Consider the following 15,630-nt stretch of genomic DNA (forward strand, 5'->3'; position numbering starts at 1 on the left):
CAACATTTAACCCAGCTCTGTTCTGTGCTTTTAAAAAATAATTGGACTCATACTGTAAATATGATTTTAAATTCTGGGATTTTTCATCCAACATCACATCGTAGCATTTCCCAATGTCATTAACACTTTGTATAAATGTTTTAATGCCACTGTAATCGTCCCTTGTACAGACGGCACATAATTGACTTAAATATTTCAATGCAGTTACCTCCTGAATCTGATCCAAGTTTCTCGCTCCTCTCTTTTAAATAAACCCTGAAGCCAGGCATGGTGCTTCATGCCTGTGACTCCAGCACTTGGGAAGTGGAGGCAGGAGGATCAGGAGTTCAAGGTCACCAGATTAGGCTACATGAGATCTTGTCCCAAAACAAGCAAACACTGAGATGAACATCTTTCTGAACTGGTTATGATTTCCTTAGAAACGGATTGGCGGGTGACAGGGGGTGAGAATGACGGGAGTGTCCCAAATTCCTAGCCGCCACCCCCTCTCCCCAGCTGGCTGGCAGACAATGGTTTTGGCCAGGTGCTACCCTGTCTTGTTTCTGAGGCAGACACTGATTAGCTTAAGGTCACTGGTGAATGGTCAATGGCTTTCTCCTCAGCAAGTCATTTGTTCAGGAGTAGGGCATCTGACCAATGCTCAAACAGCTCACCTTAGGAGTGGTAGAGACCTGCTCCCTCCCAATCCATACCCCTCCTGCTACAGCCCAAATGCAGGCAGAGGCCAGTGATGCCGAGGACCATGGCACACAGCACGGAGAACACTGGGCCATACCTGGAGCCCACTTTTCTCTGGTATTCAGTTCAGAAAGAATGTGTTTTCTATTGCTTAAGCCAGTGTGAATCAGTGTTCTCCGTTATATCTAAAAGCATTCTGCCTGATATTAGGGATTTAAAAAAAAATTCTTGGATTATATTGCCAAATCCCTTTCCAAAGTATAAAAATTTACTGTCCTCATTAACTGCATTCAACAAATGTTTAATTTCCTAAAATTCCAAGGCCAGGGCCGAGTGCCAGGGATACAGCAGTGAGCCAGGTCCACTTGGTCCTGCCCTCCCAAGACCTCCAGTCCAGGAGGGGAGACAGACAGTAAATAACTAATTGCACCATTAAATATTTAATGGTGGTTACGATAAGAGCCAGGGAGGAGGAGGACAGAGCGCTCCGAGAGCGCTCTGGGGGAGGGGATGGCAGGCGTCGGTGGCCCTGCCTTACACAGAGGTGGGGTCTCTTTGTGTTTGTAAGTGTGGAGGCCACAGGCTGATGTCCGGAGTCTCCCTCAATCATCAATCTCTACCTCGTTTTCTAAGACAGGGTCTCTTACTGTCCATGGAGCTCAATCACTTGGCTAGACCAGCTGGGGATCTGAAACGCAGTCCTCATGTCTGCACAGCAAGTCCTTACCACTTAACCATCTCTCCAGCTGCAACGGTCTATGGCTTGGCTGTTAGGTCCAAGGCCGCACTAGCTGGCTCTGCTCAGGCATAGTAAGAAAAACACCCCTTCATACTCTGCACCCCTTTGTTCTACATTGGCACCCAGTCTCTTCCTGGGCTAGCTGTGCATCCCAGGGGTCAGGACATTTTGCTTGAGGGAGTCTGACTTTTGAAAAGGATGTAGAAGACGGGAAGAGGAAATGAAGGTGGAAGGGGGTGGCTTTTTTCTGGCTGCCAAGGAAGACAGTCCCCACACTGCTGAGAACGGCTACTTGTCCTGTCAGCCTGGCTCCTGCTAGACCAGTGAACTGAGGCTGAATAGAGGGGGTGAGTCAAGGCCTCCTTCTGCCTTCTTTGGGGCTGTGGACTGCCTTCCCCCTGTGGTGGTACGGAGTCTAGGGTTGTGTTTCTCCATCCTCCATCAACCTTAGAGCTAATGGAAAGTCCCTGTGGCCTGTGATGATCTCTTCTGTTTTGTTTCCATTTCTTGTGCCAGTCTGTGAGGGTTTGGGGATATCTGTACAGTCTTCTGGTGGAAGATGGGACAGGGCTTATCTGATGTTGTGAATCTGCCACAGTGTGAGTCTAATTGGCCACTACAGTAGTTCTGAGAGGTGCCTCATTATCTCTTCAGGGCAGATGAGAACAGTGAGTCTCAGAGAAGCAGAAGACCGGCTTGTCCTACTCAGCTAGGAAGTGGCAAGGCTTGGCTTCGAACCCAGGTCTCCTGCATCTACAAAGAAGCCTACATGCTCGGTAGCCCCTACCCCTCGGTCCAGACCTCATCCAAAGGTGAGGGCCTACCCCTCCAGGGCAGGCACCACCCTGAGTCTCTGGGTTCTTTGAGAAAACTGCAAGGCAAGTATCTATGATGAGAAAACCCTTTGTGACCCAAGTTCCCCAAGCTGGTGAGAGCATTTAAGGGGAGAAACCCTAGACCACAGCTAGAAAAGCACATAGTTCCCTGGTGAGCCTCCAGGACACTTGAGGGGTGAGAAGGGACAGAATTCCAGACCCTGCCAACCTGGGAGCTCATGTTTCCTCATGAATAATAAACAGACCGACAAGCGGACTGACATCCAGGACTTTCTACCATACTGAGCCAGGCTCTCATCTTCAAGTACCTGAAGACTGAGGAGTGCTTGGGTGACCCCAGCCTGCAGGCCACTCCCCAAGAAGGTAGGAGGAGCCAGACCCAAAGCAGTAGGCCTGAGGTCCTGGGCACAGAAACCTGGGAGGCTTAGGTATGTGGATCAGAACATAAGTTGATTCCTCCTGTGTTCTTTTCTGGGTCTTGGTTTCCTCATCTTTGTGTTAAATGGAAGGGGTCAAATTAGGTGCTCTGGAAAAGTCCTTTTGTCAAGGGAGCTGAGTCTGAGACCATATATATGCTTTGGTGGAAGGCTCAGAACTGGGATTCTTGGGGCTGAGGTATAACTCAGCCGGTAGGGTGCTTGTCTAGCTGGCATACCTGTAACCTCAGCACTGGGGGAGGGGGGGAGTAGAGACAGTAGGACCGAAGTTCAAGGTCATCCTTGGTTACATAATGAGTTCAGAGCCAGCCTGGGTTACATCAGACCCTGTTGCAAAACAAGGGGTGGGGGGGGATGGTGGGCAGAGGACAACAACAATAACCATGTCTCTAAGTCCTCTCTGCAGGGATGCCAGAGGCACAGGGATCAATCACACTGTGCCCCAGAGGAAGGAAGTTCACTGCACAGCAGCCCTGAGCCATCAGATCACAGGGATGTGGAAGGGGAGGTAGCAGAGATATGAGAGAATGAGGACCCGGAACACAGCATGCCACATACTGAGGGCTGAAACGATTGCCAAATGAACGACGTAATGTCCTTTCCATGAAGGTCACATCACATTGCCCTGCTTGAGCAGGACCCTTTCCCTGACCCGTTCCTGACACATCAAGGTAGTGATCCCCCTTGTGATGCCCTGAGTTACAGAACCCTCACTTGGCAGAGCTCTGTGCTGACTCCCGCCCACTACACAGGAGCAGAGGAAATGGTTCCGATGGGTCCTTGGGAGACAGACACCCAGGGATGGGCCTGGTGTTGCTTTTTCTGCCCTCAGAGGGGACCCTCTCCCTGGGGTCTTGCTACCCTAGAGACGCTACAATTCCTGGAGCAGGTCTCAAGGCCCTGCCAAGTCCCCTGCAGCCTTCCATCCCTTTGACTACGTGACTGACCAGTCAAGCAGCTCTTCTTGGCAGTCAATGAAGGACCCCAAAGCCCAAGATGAACTTAGCCACCCACTCTTACAAGGACCTCACCCCAGGGTGCCTGCACTGTGAGGCCGGAGAGGACAGCAAGTGGCTCATCCACCTTTCTCCATCATCTGCCGACAGCAGCATCACTAGTCCACCTTGTTCCCAGAGGCCAGACCGACCGACCGACCGACCTCAGGAGCCCCTCAACAGTGCTCCAGCACCAGCTCAGGAGAAGCAGCTCCTGAGCCCAAACTGACACATCCTCCCTACTCCTGCCTTACAACTACAGAGGCGGAGATTGGAAAAGAGATACACCCAAGGCTACAAGCCAATCCTAGTCTTCTAAACCCCAGGTTCCCGTCCCATCCAGTCAGGGGCACCCTCCCTCTCTTCTTCCCTCCCACCTAGAGGAAAGATAAGCTCACCGAGCTGATGAATCTGAGTGTAGTGTTCCGCATCACAGGGGGCTGTGCCCTCTCCACGGCACAGCCCTAGAGCATCTGCACGATGCCTCACTTCCACAGAGATACCAGTTTTCAGGAAAGGAGATAAAGGCAATCAGGGCAGGCTTCCAGGAGGAGGGAATGTGATGACAGGGTCTGCAAGGCAAGAGTTGAGCACAAAAGAAAGTGAGTTAAGGCTTCTGTCCCCAGGGAATTCCAGCAGCTGCTGGAGGAAAAGCACAGGCTTTGGGGACAGCTGTGGGACACCGAGAAAGTAGTTCCGATTTTCAGATTTTTGTTTCCTCCTTTTTTTGTTTTTGTTGGTCCAGGCCTTGAACTCAGAGCTCTGCCCGCCTCCCTCCTGAGGGCTGGGATTGAAGGGGTGTGGGTGCTACTGTTTCCTCCTTTAAAACTCCTGGTCCCGAATCTGCCTTCAGGTACTTCACTGTCAGTCTGCTGAAGCCCAGCAGCTTTAAGATTTTTTTGTTTTAAAGGATGGGAATGTGTATCTCAGGAGTGGATGTCAGCCTAGCATGTGCAGGCAGACCCTGAAGTCCATCCCCAGGCCCAGGAGGAGAAAAAAAAAAAAAAAGGGAGAGAAGCTTAATTAGAGACATGGTCTCAAGTAGCCCAGGCTGACCTCCAGCTCATTATATAGTTGAGGATAATCTTTTTTTTTTTAAAAGATGTATTTATTATGTATACAGTGTTATGCCTACATGCATGCCTGCAGGCCAGAAGAGGGCACCAGATCCCATTACAGATGGTTGTGAGCCACCATGTGGTTGCTGGGAATTGAACTCAGGACCTCTGGAAGAGCAGCCAGTGCTCTTAACTGCTGAGCCATCTCCCCAGTCCAGTTGAGGATAATCTTGACCTCCTGATCCTCCTATCTCTACCTCCAAAGTGCAGGATGGCAGGTATGTGCCATACCTGTATTAAAGCAAAACAAACAACATTCTCTAATACATGAAGGGCTGGCTCACCCAGGCCAGAATGCTCAGGAGCTCTGGGCCCCACCCTCTCTTCCTCTATCTGCTCTGTGTGTCCCCCCTAGACCAGTGGTTCTCAACCTCCCTAATGCTGTGGCCCTTTAATGTGGTTCCCTATGTTGTGGTGACCCCCAACCATAAGACTATTTTTGTTGATACTTCATAACTATAAATTGGCTACAGTTATGAATCGTAATGTAAATATCTGTGTTTTCCTATGGTCTTCAGTGATCCCTGTGAAAGGGGTTGAGACCCACAGGTTGAGAACCAGTGCCCAGCAGTCAGGGTAGGAGGCGCTAACTCTGAGAAAGTCACCCAGAGTCTCTTAACTTCCATCTCTTCTTCTCTAAGAGTCTGATGGAGCTGGGCGGTGGTAGTACATGCCTTTAATCCTAGCACATGGGAGGCAGAGGCAGATGGATCTCTGTGAGTTCGAGGCTAGCCTGGTCTACAGAGCTAGTTCCAAGACAGTCAGGGTCACACAAAGAAACCTTGTCTCAAAAAGCAAACAAACAAACAAACAAAAAACAACAACAAAAAAATCAACAAAAAAAGAAGAGTCTGATGGCCACCTGGAACCTACCTACCCAGCTTTCCCAGCTGACTATGGATCATTTGGGTCAACAGGAACAGATGCAAAGAAAAAAAAAAAAAAAAAAAAAAAGCATGTGCTCAGGAGCTGGGCTGTGTGATACCCAGGCCTACCACTCCTGAGCAGAGTTAGAAGGCTTCTACCCCCAACCCCCAGCACATGGCTCCTCTTCCCTAAACTGGGATGACCACGTGTGCATTAGGAGTGTTAGGTAAAAGATTACAAAACAAGATCGGTACGTGCTCACTGCCCAGTTAGACAATTACCTACTTACTGTGAATGATGGTGCCTGGTACAAGGTAAACACTTTCCCAGACATCAGCTCCTGCCCACCATGAGCAGCCTGTTCAGGGGGAGGCCCATGCACCACCGCACTCTAGGTGTGTGGGGTACGAATGCACCTCTCAATTGTGATGGGAGGTAGCTGGGAAGGCTGCCTGAGCACCACGCTGGAGCCCTGGCTGGATGCTGGGTCTGGCACCCGAGAACCCTGCCTCAAACCCCGGTAGAGGCCCTTAAGTCTAGCCCTTTCTTCCTCTGCTTAGGGAGAGCTGAGAGGGTGGCAGGGGTTGGTATGTGGTGAGGGAGGCAGGCTAGGCCAAGAAAGCACAGGCTGAGAGTGTGGGGAGCAGAGCACGATGTCTCACCTACTCTCCTAATGTGGAGACCTCTTAGCTTTGCAGAAATAGCCCCCAACACACACACAGAGAGAGAGAGAGAGAGAGAGAGAGAGAGAGAGAGAGAGAGAGAGAGAGAGAGAGAGAGAGAGAGAGAGAGAAAGAGACAGACAGACAGAGACAGAGCAAGAGAGAGCACATAATGTGTTCATATCAAATGTGATCATATCATACAGACCCACAAAGCTGCTACCCACATTTTAAAGACACAAGCACATGAGTTCACAGATATGCACATGCTCACCCACACAAAGACCCACAGATGCGGCCACACAGACTTTCAGACTCGTGTGTACACAGCTTCACACAGTCACATGCAATGTCTCCTCCCGTTGGCCCTGCCCAGCCAGAGGAGCAACAGCAAAGCCCCTTGCTCCCCTTGGCAGGAAAGTGAGATGAGTCTTACCTGGAGCCTGGCTCCCTAGGCTGGGGCTCACACACCGGCTTGGAGCAGGCCCTTGTGTGAGCTGGAACACATACACACTCACACTCTCCACACCCCAGTCCCATCCTCTTGGCTCCCATCTCTGCTGGACCACACAAAGAAGCTCATCCGGTGAGGTTTGTGGTGAAGAGATGGGAAGGCTGGCAGGGAGCAGCTGCTGTCGCCATGGCTACCAGCTGACCCACTTCTCCACCCAGGCTGGCCCACCCAGCCCAGGCAAGGCGGTTACAGCAGCTTTGGGCAAGGTGGGCCCTCTCCCACCACACGCCAGAAAGGAACAACCCTCTAAGGGTGTGTGGTAAGGGATGAGCTGAGACCCAGTTAGTCTGGGTCCTATGAAGGAAGGCACCAGGCTCCAGATAGTCCCTGACAAGGGAAGAGCACTGAAAATATGTTCCTGAGAGATCTGTCTTCTCCCATCGTCTGGTCACAGCCCTAGTCACAGCCCTCACAGTAATGCAGGTGCTGTGATCATATCCCGGCCAATGTCCCAGACTCAGCGTTCCCTCAGTCCAGCAGAGTCTGGGCTAGAGGAGCCCTGTGTCCTGTGCAGAGACGACTTATGAAACGCTTTCTTCTGAGTACAGAGCTAACACGTTTCTTCTCCCAGCCAGAGACTCTTCCCTCAGAACCAGCGACTTAGAGAAAGCCAAGCTCCAGGATGATCAGTCCCGGGGAGAGATGGTCTTTACCCAGGATGAACCCGCCCTCTGCGTGACACTTACGGCCTCCTGTCCTTCACCTGGCCTCCAGTCCCTGACTGACTTCCTCCCCTTGGTTCCACAATGTCGTGGCTGCTTGCCCCATCTTTTCCATTCCTCACAAGTGCCACGGTGTCTCCTGTCTACCTGGAACACTCTTCTATAGCTTGCCCTTACCGCCATGCTCCAAGGACTGAATGCTTGTCTATCCCTCCACCTCTGCCTCCCTGACTCCAGCTCTTCTCAGTCCCCCTCTGAAGGTCATTTCCTAGCAATCTTCCTGGGTAAAGAAAGTCTCCTCTCTTGCTCCTCCAGAACTCTGTACTGTCCTTGAGTATTACGAGGTAAAGTCCTGATACCCTGTATCTACAGTGTGGCCTTCATTGAAAATGTGGCCTTTGCAAATGTGATTAAAGTCATCCTGAAAGGGTGGGGGGCGGAGGTTGTCCCTACTCCAGTTAGTGTCCCTTCAGGAAGACAGCACCGACTAGAGAAAAGGGAAGATGGTATGCAAGTCCAGACTGGAGCACCAAGCCGAGGACTGCCGAGGATTGCCAAGGATCGCACAGGAATCAATCCTTCCAGACACCTTGATTTCAAACTTCCAACCTCCAGAGCTTTGGGAGAACAGATTCAGACTGCTCTGAGCAACCTCATTTGTGGTACTTTGTCCCAGCAGCTCTGGGACATGAACAAATTGCCGTTGGTAACTTGTGCAGTGCCTGTCTCCCACACCCAGCCCCAGGCTGTGAGCTGCTTAAAAATAGGAACTGTGTTCTTCACCCTAAATCCCTGGTACCTGGCATGGGCCTGGCAATGTAGCAGGGCTCTGTAAATATTTGTAGAAAGAATGAATGGCAACCAAAAGTACCAAATGAACACCAATGGAGAGAGGAACCATGAGTCAGTTTTATTTTTTTCATGTGACATATTGTGTTTTCTAAAGCTACTACTTTAGAAACTGTATTAATGCTATAATAAAGGAAAAAAATAAATATTTTCCTTTCCAAAACATATGCTAAAATAACAGACATTTCCACCGTGTGTGTTCTGTGAGCAGGGACAAACTGCTACATGCTTGACGCCTGCTTTCTATTGATTAATTGATTCCTCCTTGGGTTTCCAGAGCACTTTCTGCATTGGAGTTACAGAGTCTGAGCTCTGGGGCCCGGGAGGTGGGAAGGGTACACAGTCTTCTTGGCCATCTCCACTATCCACTCCTCCACCAGACTGTGGAATCTGGCCGACATGGCAGCCATCACCTGATGGTGCTAAACTTGGCATCTCAGATTATCCCCCACATCCTGGCAAAAGGCTGTGCATCAAAACAAGCAGGGTACACAGTGAACAACCGACCAGCACTCCTCCAACTCAGATGTGGACACAGACCACCTAGGGATCATGCTGAAGTGCAATTCTGACCCTAGGGCTCCCAGGTGGAGCCTGGGATTCTGGTTGTTTGTTTATCTGTCTGTCTGTTTTCCACCAGCTCCCAAATGATGCCCTTGCTGCTGGCCCATGGACCACTCATGGATCCGAGATGCCAAGGGAAAACACTCTGTTATGTAAAAAGAAAGAACACCGTAGGCTGTGGGACACCAGAGAAGGCATCAGGAAGAAGTACGGAGTGGAGCTGAGCAGAAGATAGGTGGGAATGGGATGATAGAGGCCACTGGATGGGGAAGCAGTGGGGACCACTAAGAAGGTCTCCAGAACAGGCCTGTTCAGAGGCGCACGAACAGAGCATGGCAGAGGAGCAGAAGACAAGTGCAGCTGTGGAAGAGGGGACTGGAGAGAGAGGGAGGTTACAGGCCATCAATGAGGGTCCCTGACTGCGGAGCTGAGAAGCATGTCTTTAATCCTGCAGGAAATCTAACAAGGTTTAGGCACAGTGCTTTCCAGAGATCAATCCAGCACTGCGTGCAGAATCAGGAACAAGCTGATGGAGGTTGGAACGGCTGCTCCATACATGTTGGAAGGGCTGCACAGCTGCCCTGCATGGAGGAAGAGGGGAGGGAGTGGTTTGGGAGTCCCTCGACGGGATGAAGAGACAAATTTGGGAGAAGGGAGTAAATGGAATCCAAGCTGATTTATAAGGAGGAGAGGAATGGGAGATGCCATCAACAGAGCCTGAGGGGTCCTTGAAGACAAACCTGGCCAAGGGGGGAAATGAGTACCCATGTTAGTCACAAGGAATCTAACGAACACTGCAGTTTATGGGTGGAGCCACTGGGCAGGAAGCAGACCCGCTGAGCTCAGGGGACCTACAGGAGTGGGCAGGAATGGGTGTGTTCCCAGAGAAGAAGAGAGATGTAGAAAGAAGTGGGATGTTCCCGGGAGAGTATAGGTGAGCCCAGGGCAAGAGGTGTAACACCCTCAGTGACAGGCAGGAGAAAAGAAAGGGGCTTACAGAGGGGAGAATGGGCAGTTCTGAGAGGAGAAGCTGGGCATGGTGTTTCAGGCCTGTGATTCCAACACTTGGGAGCCTGACGCTCAAGGGACTCCATGAGTTCAAGGCTAGCCTGGGCTGCAGAGCCCTTGCCTCTGTTTTTGTTGTTATTTGCTTGTTCTTCGTTTTGTTGAGACAAGGTTTCTCTGTGTATCTCTGGCTGTCCCGGAACTTGCCCTGTAAATCAGGAGTGGCCTAGGGATTAAAGGCGCATGCGCCACCACCGCCCGGCTAGTGCTTGCTTTTATCCATTGGCTTCTTCTGCTTCTGAGGAAGACCTCCCTGCAGTCCACAGTGAGGTGGTATGTGACTTTCCATCTGTATTCTCATGGCATCCTCTCTTAGGATCTTCTACTTTTTTTGAGACAAGGATTCACAGCCAAGTGTGGTGGCGCATGTCTTTAATCCCACCCAGAGTACTCAGGAGGCAGAGGCAGGCAGATCTCTGTGAGTTCGAGGCCAGCCTGGTCTACAGAGCGAGATCCAGGACAGGCACCAAAGCTACACAGAGAAACCCTGTCTCGAAAACAAAACAAAACAAAACAAACAAACAAAGGAGCACTAATTGATGGATTGATTGGATGGATAGGCTCTTGCTATGTAGACCAGGCTGGTCTCAAACTCACCTGACCCTCTGGTACCAACACATCAGGTAGGAAAGGTAGAATTTAGATTGGTAAGAAGGGTCTGGATACTCCAGGCGAAGGCCTGGGCTGCAGTAGGATCCCAAGGTCCATGGGGCGCCCAAACATTTAGTCCAGCTCAGCCCAGTACGGGAAGAACAATTACTGCACCCCAAACACATGTAAAGCACACCACATGGCTACAGAACCCCCAGGCAGAGCAGAGACATGGGGGAATAGGTCTTTGGATCAATCTTACAGCAGGTAGGAACATCATTTATCATCCACCAGGACCCCTGTGAGAGTGAGTAGGAGCACTTCTAACAAACCTGTGAGGACTGTAGACAAATTTGTAAACTAGGACCAACCCAGGCAAACCCAGAGCTTTTTGGTCACCCCAGCCCTGACATACTGGATTTCAGTAAGATACCCACCTGCTTCCCCTGCTGCCCCTTCCTAGGTGGAGTGAAGACACTCTCAGAGTGTCCAGGCAGGGGCAGGTAAACTCATCCTGAGAGTGGGGACCTCTCTCTGTTAATGGTGTTAGGTTCAGAGCCTCTCGCTTGAGCACCAACACTCAGCTGGCAGCATCGACAGCACCAAGGACAGCGGCCGGTGCTCATGCCTGCCGGCCCCTCCCCTGGTCAGGGCTGCCTTCCAGGAGAATCAATATTTCATGAAGGGAAGGGGCTCCAATTACCAGCCCTGAGCCAAGCCGGAAGGCGCCGCTGCTGTGCCCACTGCCCACCCAGGGGACCTTCCTTTCATATCCAGCACAGCTTCAGCTGACCTGGACACAGACAGGAATGGCATCTATTCCTTCATCCCTAGGTCTCTCCCAGCCTAGTGATACACCTTCGCCCAGAACTAGAGACACACTGTACAAAGAAGGCCACATCCACAGACATCAAGCACAACCACACCCAGAGCACAAGCTACCTGAACAGGGCACTCAGGCACGAAGTGCGAACATGCACAGTGCACAAACATGAACAGACACACGTTACAGAGATGCAATGACCACAGACCCACAACATATACATTGCACACATGAGATCTGCCCAACACACACACACACACACACACACACACACACACACACACACACACACACACACTTCATGAAAACTCCCTCAGAGAACCTGAGACATATCACATGGGTCAGTGAGCTGCAGACACACTATATTAACACACACACACATGATACGTCTTGGCAGTGACCCTCTCTCACTATGGATACACGGTACACACCCACACTCTGCCCAGGCTCCTAATTTCCTGGTGCCCAGGGCAATATGTACACGCTGTGAATGTAACTACGCAGGAGACAAACAGATCTCTCTCCTTTCCTCTTTTTCTGCCATGTCTACTCTGGACTTGAGCCCTGTGGAGAAACCTAGCCTCTGAGGCTTCCTGGTAGCTGCTGCCCAGGCCTTAGGGACAAAGAGAGGCACGAAGAGGTGGCTAGAGGAGGGAGTTGGGAAACGGGGACCTTAGAGAGTCCAAAGCCCCTTAGCTCTGTTGTTCTAGGGCCCCAAGCTCTAGGACACAAAGCTCCAAGGACTGCTTCCCTTACCCACAACTCCCAAAGCCTCGGGCCGCCTGGGGCCCCAGGCTTCTAGGGAGCTCTGAAGTCCATGTTGTGTATGAAGACAGGAGGACCCTCAGGTCTGAGGTCCTGTCCTTCCACACTACATCTCAAGTCCTGGCCTGGAATGAGAGCATCTCTTGCCTCCATCCAGACATCTCAACACCAACAGCCCCTCTCAAACAGATTGTGAGGACCACACACAAATTCTCCTGTTTGCAAGAGTCTCAAAGCAAAACAAAACAAAGACCAGCCCAAGCCAGGGCTGGTGGCTGAGTGAGAAACACAGGCTGTGAGGTCCTGTGTTTGATCCTCAGCACCACCAAATGAAAGAAAGGGAGGAAGGGGAGGTGGGGAGGAAAAAGAGGAGAGCCTGAGCATAGAATCAGCAAAGGAGAGCAGGCCAATATAGTAGGGAGAAACTTTAATTTTTTAGGTAGATGAAGAGGCAACTTCAAGATTAGGTGGGTACAGGGTCCCATCTCTGACATCCCCCGCCATGATTTTTGCATTGTCCACACATTAGTGAGCCACATTGATGATTTCTGCCAAATTCCAGTTTCCTGTACACTAATTTCTTTAAATTGACACTTTCAAAACTTAAGTGAACTATTTTAAATAGCAATTCTCTTGCTACTATAAACAGAATGCCAATATCACTTTTAATAACTAGAAAAAGACTGTAAAAATAAGTACAGTAAGACAACAAAGTTATAAGCTGGAGAGACCGCTCAGTGGGTAAAGGTGCTTGTCTCCAGCCCTGATGACTGAAGTGCAATTTCTGGGACCCACTTGGTGGGTGGAAGAGAATCGACTCCCACAAATTGTCCTCTGGTTTCCACTCATACACAGTGGTGTGTGCCCGCTCACCCACATGCCCACTCATGTAATTTTACAGACATGGCAGTTCACACTGTAACTCCAGCCCTGGAGAGGCTGAGACAGCATAATTGCCAGAAGTTTGAGGCCAGCCTGAGTTTCATAGTAAGTTCCAGATCGGCCTAGGAGAGTGTGAGACCCTGTCTCAAACAGACAAAACAAAACAAACAAAGCTCTACTAATATAGTCAGCACATGGAGTTGCTAACCACAGCGCGTATACACACACACACACACACACACACACACACACACACACACACACACACACACACACACAAATAAATATACATTTTAAAAACAAAATTGCTCAGGGTTTGTTTCCTATTTACAATTGTTTCTATCTAATCTGAAACTCATAGCAGGGATTGTATCTTCATCTCTGAGATGAGAAAAGGCCCAGATAGGTCAAGAGATGTGCCCACAGTTACACAGCTCTATTAGGCAATTCCACTAGGAGGAGATTGACTTCCACACAGATGGCAGGTATCCCACAGTCAGGAGCCCTCACTCTGGGTGATCCTGAGTTGGACAGTGGGGAAAGCAGAAGGCTGGTTACCTGGCATATGCTTATAAGGCTCTCACAGCCCCAAAGGGCAAATAGGCAGGTGAGTAAGTAGCCAATATGAAGAGTTTTATTCTGGAGTTACACCGTTGTATGTTTCTGGGTTATCAACACCACCTCTCTGAACCTCGGTTTCCATGTCTTTAAAATGGGCAAATAACAGCACATGTTTAAGACAAGGATTAAATGGAATCACATGCCTGGTGTCTCGTACAGAGGCAAAAAGGGTTTATTTATTACTAGGGAAGCAAGAACAGAATCAACACGGGTCAAGAATGACTGGCTGCTGAGTAGGCATGAGATGGTTCTTTGCTGAGGAAAGGAAATGAATCTCTTTTTTTTTTTTTTTTTTTTTTTTGGACAGGGTTTCTTTATGTAGCCCTTGTTCTGGAACTCACTCTGTAGACCAGGCTGGCCTCAAACTCACAGCGATCCACCTGCCTCTGCCTCCCGAGTGCTGGGATTACAGGCATGTGCTATCACTGATGATTTCAGTCTTAAAGGATGGGTATGATTGAGAGGGAAGGTAATTCTGGTTGGTGTGGTGGTTCAATACCTGTCGTCCTAGCATCCGGGAAGCAGCAGCAGGACAGACGTGAGTGTGAAGCCAACTTGAGCTAAATGGTGAGACGGTGTCTCAAAAATCCCAAGACTAAGGATGCAGTCTGGTGGGAGAGTGACTGTTTAGCATGTGCAACGCCCTGGAATTAATCTCTGGCACTGCAGGGGGAATGTGGTGGAATGCAGCTCTGACCACCCAGCCTCCCTTACCTCGTTCTAAAGAAAAGTGGAGAAATTCATCATCCCACCCGGTCTCTCTCTACTTGGGTCCTGAATGACAGGTGACAAGGTCTTCAGTGCCTGTTCTGGCCACTATTACCCTAGGAAGAGTCCCCTTTAAGTCACAGTTCCAGGCCCCCTTTCTCCAGGTGCTGTCTGCATGGAAGGCTGGCACTTTGCCCACCTCCCTGCTCCACCTGGCACCTTAAATACTGAGCAGATGTCTTCTGAAGCACTTGTCCGGCTAACAATGACACCCCCACACACACACACACATACACCCAAGGTAGGTTCCAGTAGCCATGTTCATGTCTGACTTTGTGATCCTTCCCAGCAGGTTATAGGTGTGTTGCCCAGGGTGGCACCTGATTCCCTCAGAGCCAATCAGATCTTCTCCTGGGAATTTGTGCTTAGATCTGCCAAGTCCTAGACGGGAGTTCTGAATGTGGCTGGAATCCAGGGTCACAATAGCAGAATCCTGTCAGAGGGGACAGATAGGCAAAGGCTTCCAGCAGGATGCAGAGAATGAAGATTCAAATTCTCTGGCCTTCCAGGTGCTGCCTCCCTAGACTAGTCCTCTTCTACCCCCTTGTCCCCACAGCCCTGTTCCCTGCAACAAACCTTCCTCCTAACACACCTTTATTACTGAAGCTGGTTTGCCTGGATTTCCCTAATTAAGACAGGAGCTGGGGGCTGGAGACAAAAAGATGAACCTCCCGAGGTAGAGACGCAGAGTTGGCGCTGATGTGGCAAGGGCAGGGTGGGCTACCCATATTGGATGGGCAAAGGCTCCTATACAAGCTTCACAGCGAAGGTAGGGGGCCGAGATGCTTTTAAAGAGTGAGAGACATTCTCTAGAAGCAGGCTGGGGTGGGCGAGGCATTAAAAGCAGAGGGAAGAGCCAGTGTAGGTACACAGAGGCACAAAACAGCCTGGCCTGCTGCAGGAACTGCCAGGTGTTCAAAGTGTGCTGCGGACGCAGGAGAGCTGGGGATGGACAGGGAGCTGGGTACAGATCATAAAGAGCTTTGAATACCATGCTAAGAAGCTGAAGCCTCTTCCTGTCAGCTATGGGGAGCTATTGAAGTATTTTAAGTAGCAGGGGGTGACGGGGTCAGTTCTATGTTTTGGGAAGATCGCTCTGGGGATGTGTGGAGAAAAGGCTGAAAAAGGCAGGCCTGGAGGCAGGGAGGCCACCGAGGATGCTGCAGGATGAGGTACCTGCTCTTTGATGCACCG

At 50.4% G+C, this 15,630-nt stretch overlaps 1 protein-coding gene across 3 annotated transcripts in view; it reads right to left on the reverse strand.

Moving 5' to 3' along the window:
- Nucleotides 1–15,630, reverse strand: part of LOC128096839 (regulating synaptic membrane exocytosis protein 3) — a 36,513-nt gene that overhangs the window by 14,571 nt on the left and 6,312 nt on the right. For 2 of the 3 annotated variants that reach the window (XM_052716873.1, XM_052716876.1), the window contains exon 2: nucleotides 4,084–4,257. The gene's annotated coding sequence lies outside the window, so the exon portion shown is untranslated. Of the gene's footprint in view, nucleotides 1–4,083; nucleotides 4,258–6,768; nucleotides 7,121–15,630 lie in introns of those variants that run through there. The other variant, XM_052716874.1, reaches the window with a different exon arrangement.

Source organism: Peromyscus californicus, unplaced genomic scaffold (genome assembly GCF_007827085.1).
Source record: "Peromyscus californicus insignis strain IS unplaced genomic scaffold, ASM782708v3 Scaffold_5__1_contigs__length_169319896, whole genome shotgun sequence".
In the NCBI taxonomy this organism is placed as follows: domain Eukaryota; kingdom Metazoa; phylum Chordata; class Mammalia; order Rodentia; family Cricetidae; genus Peromyscus; species Peromyscus californicus.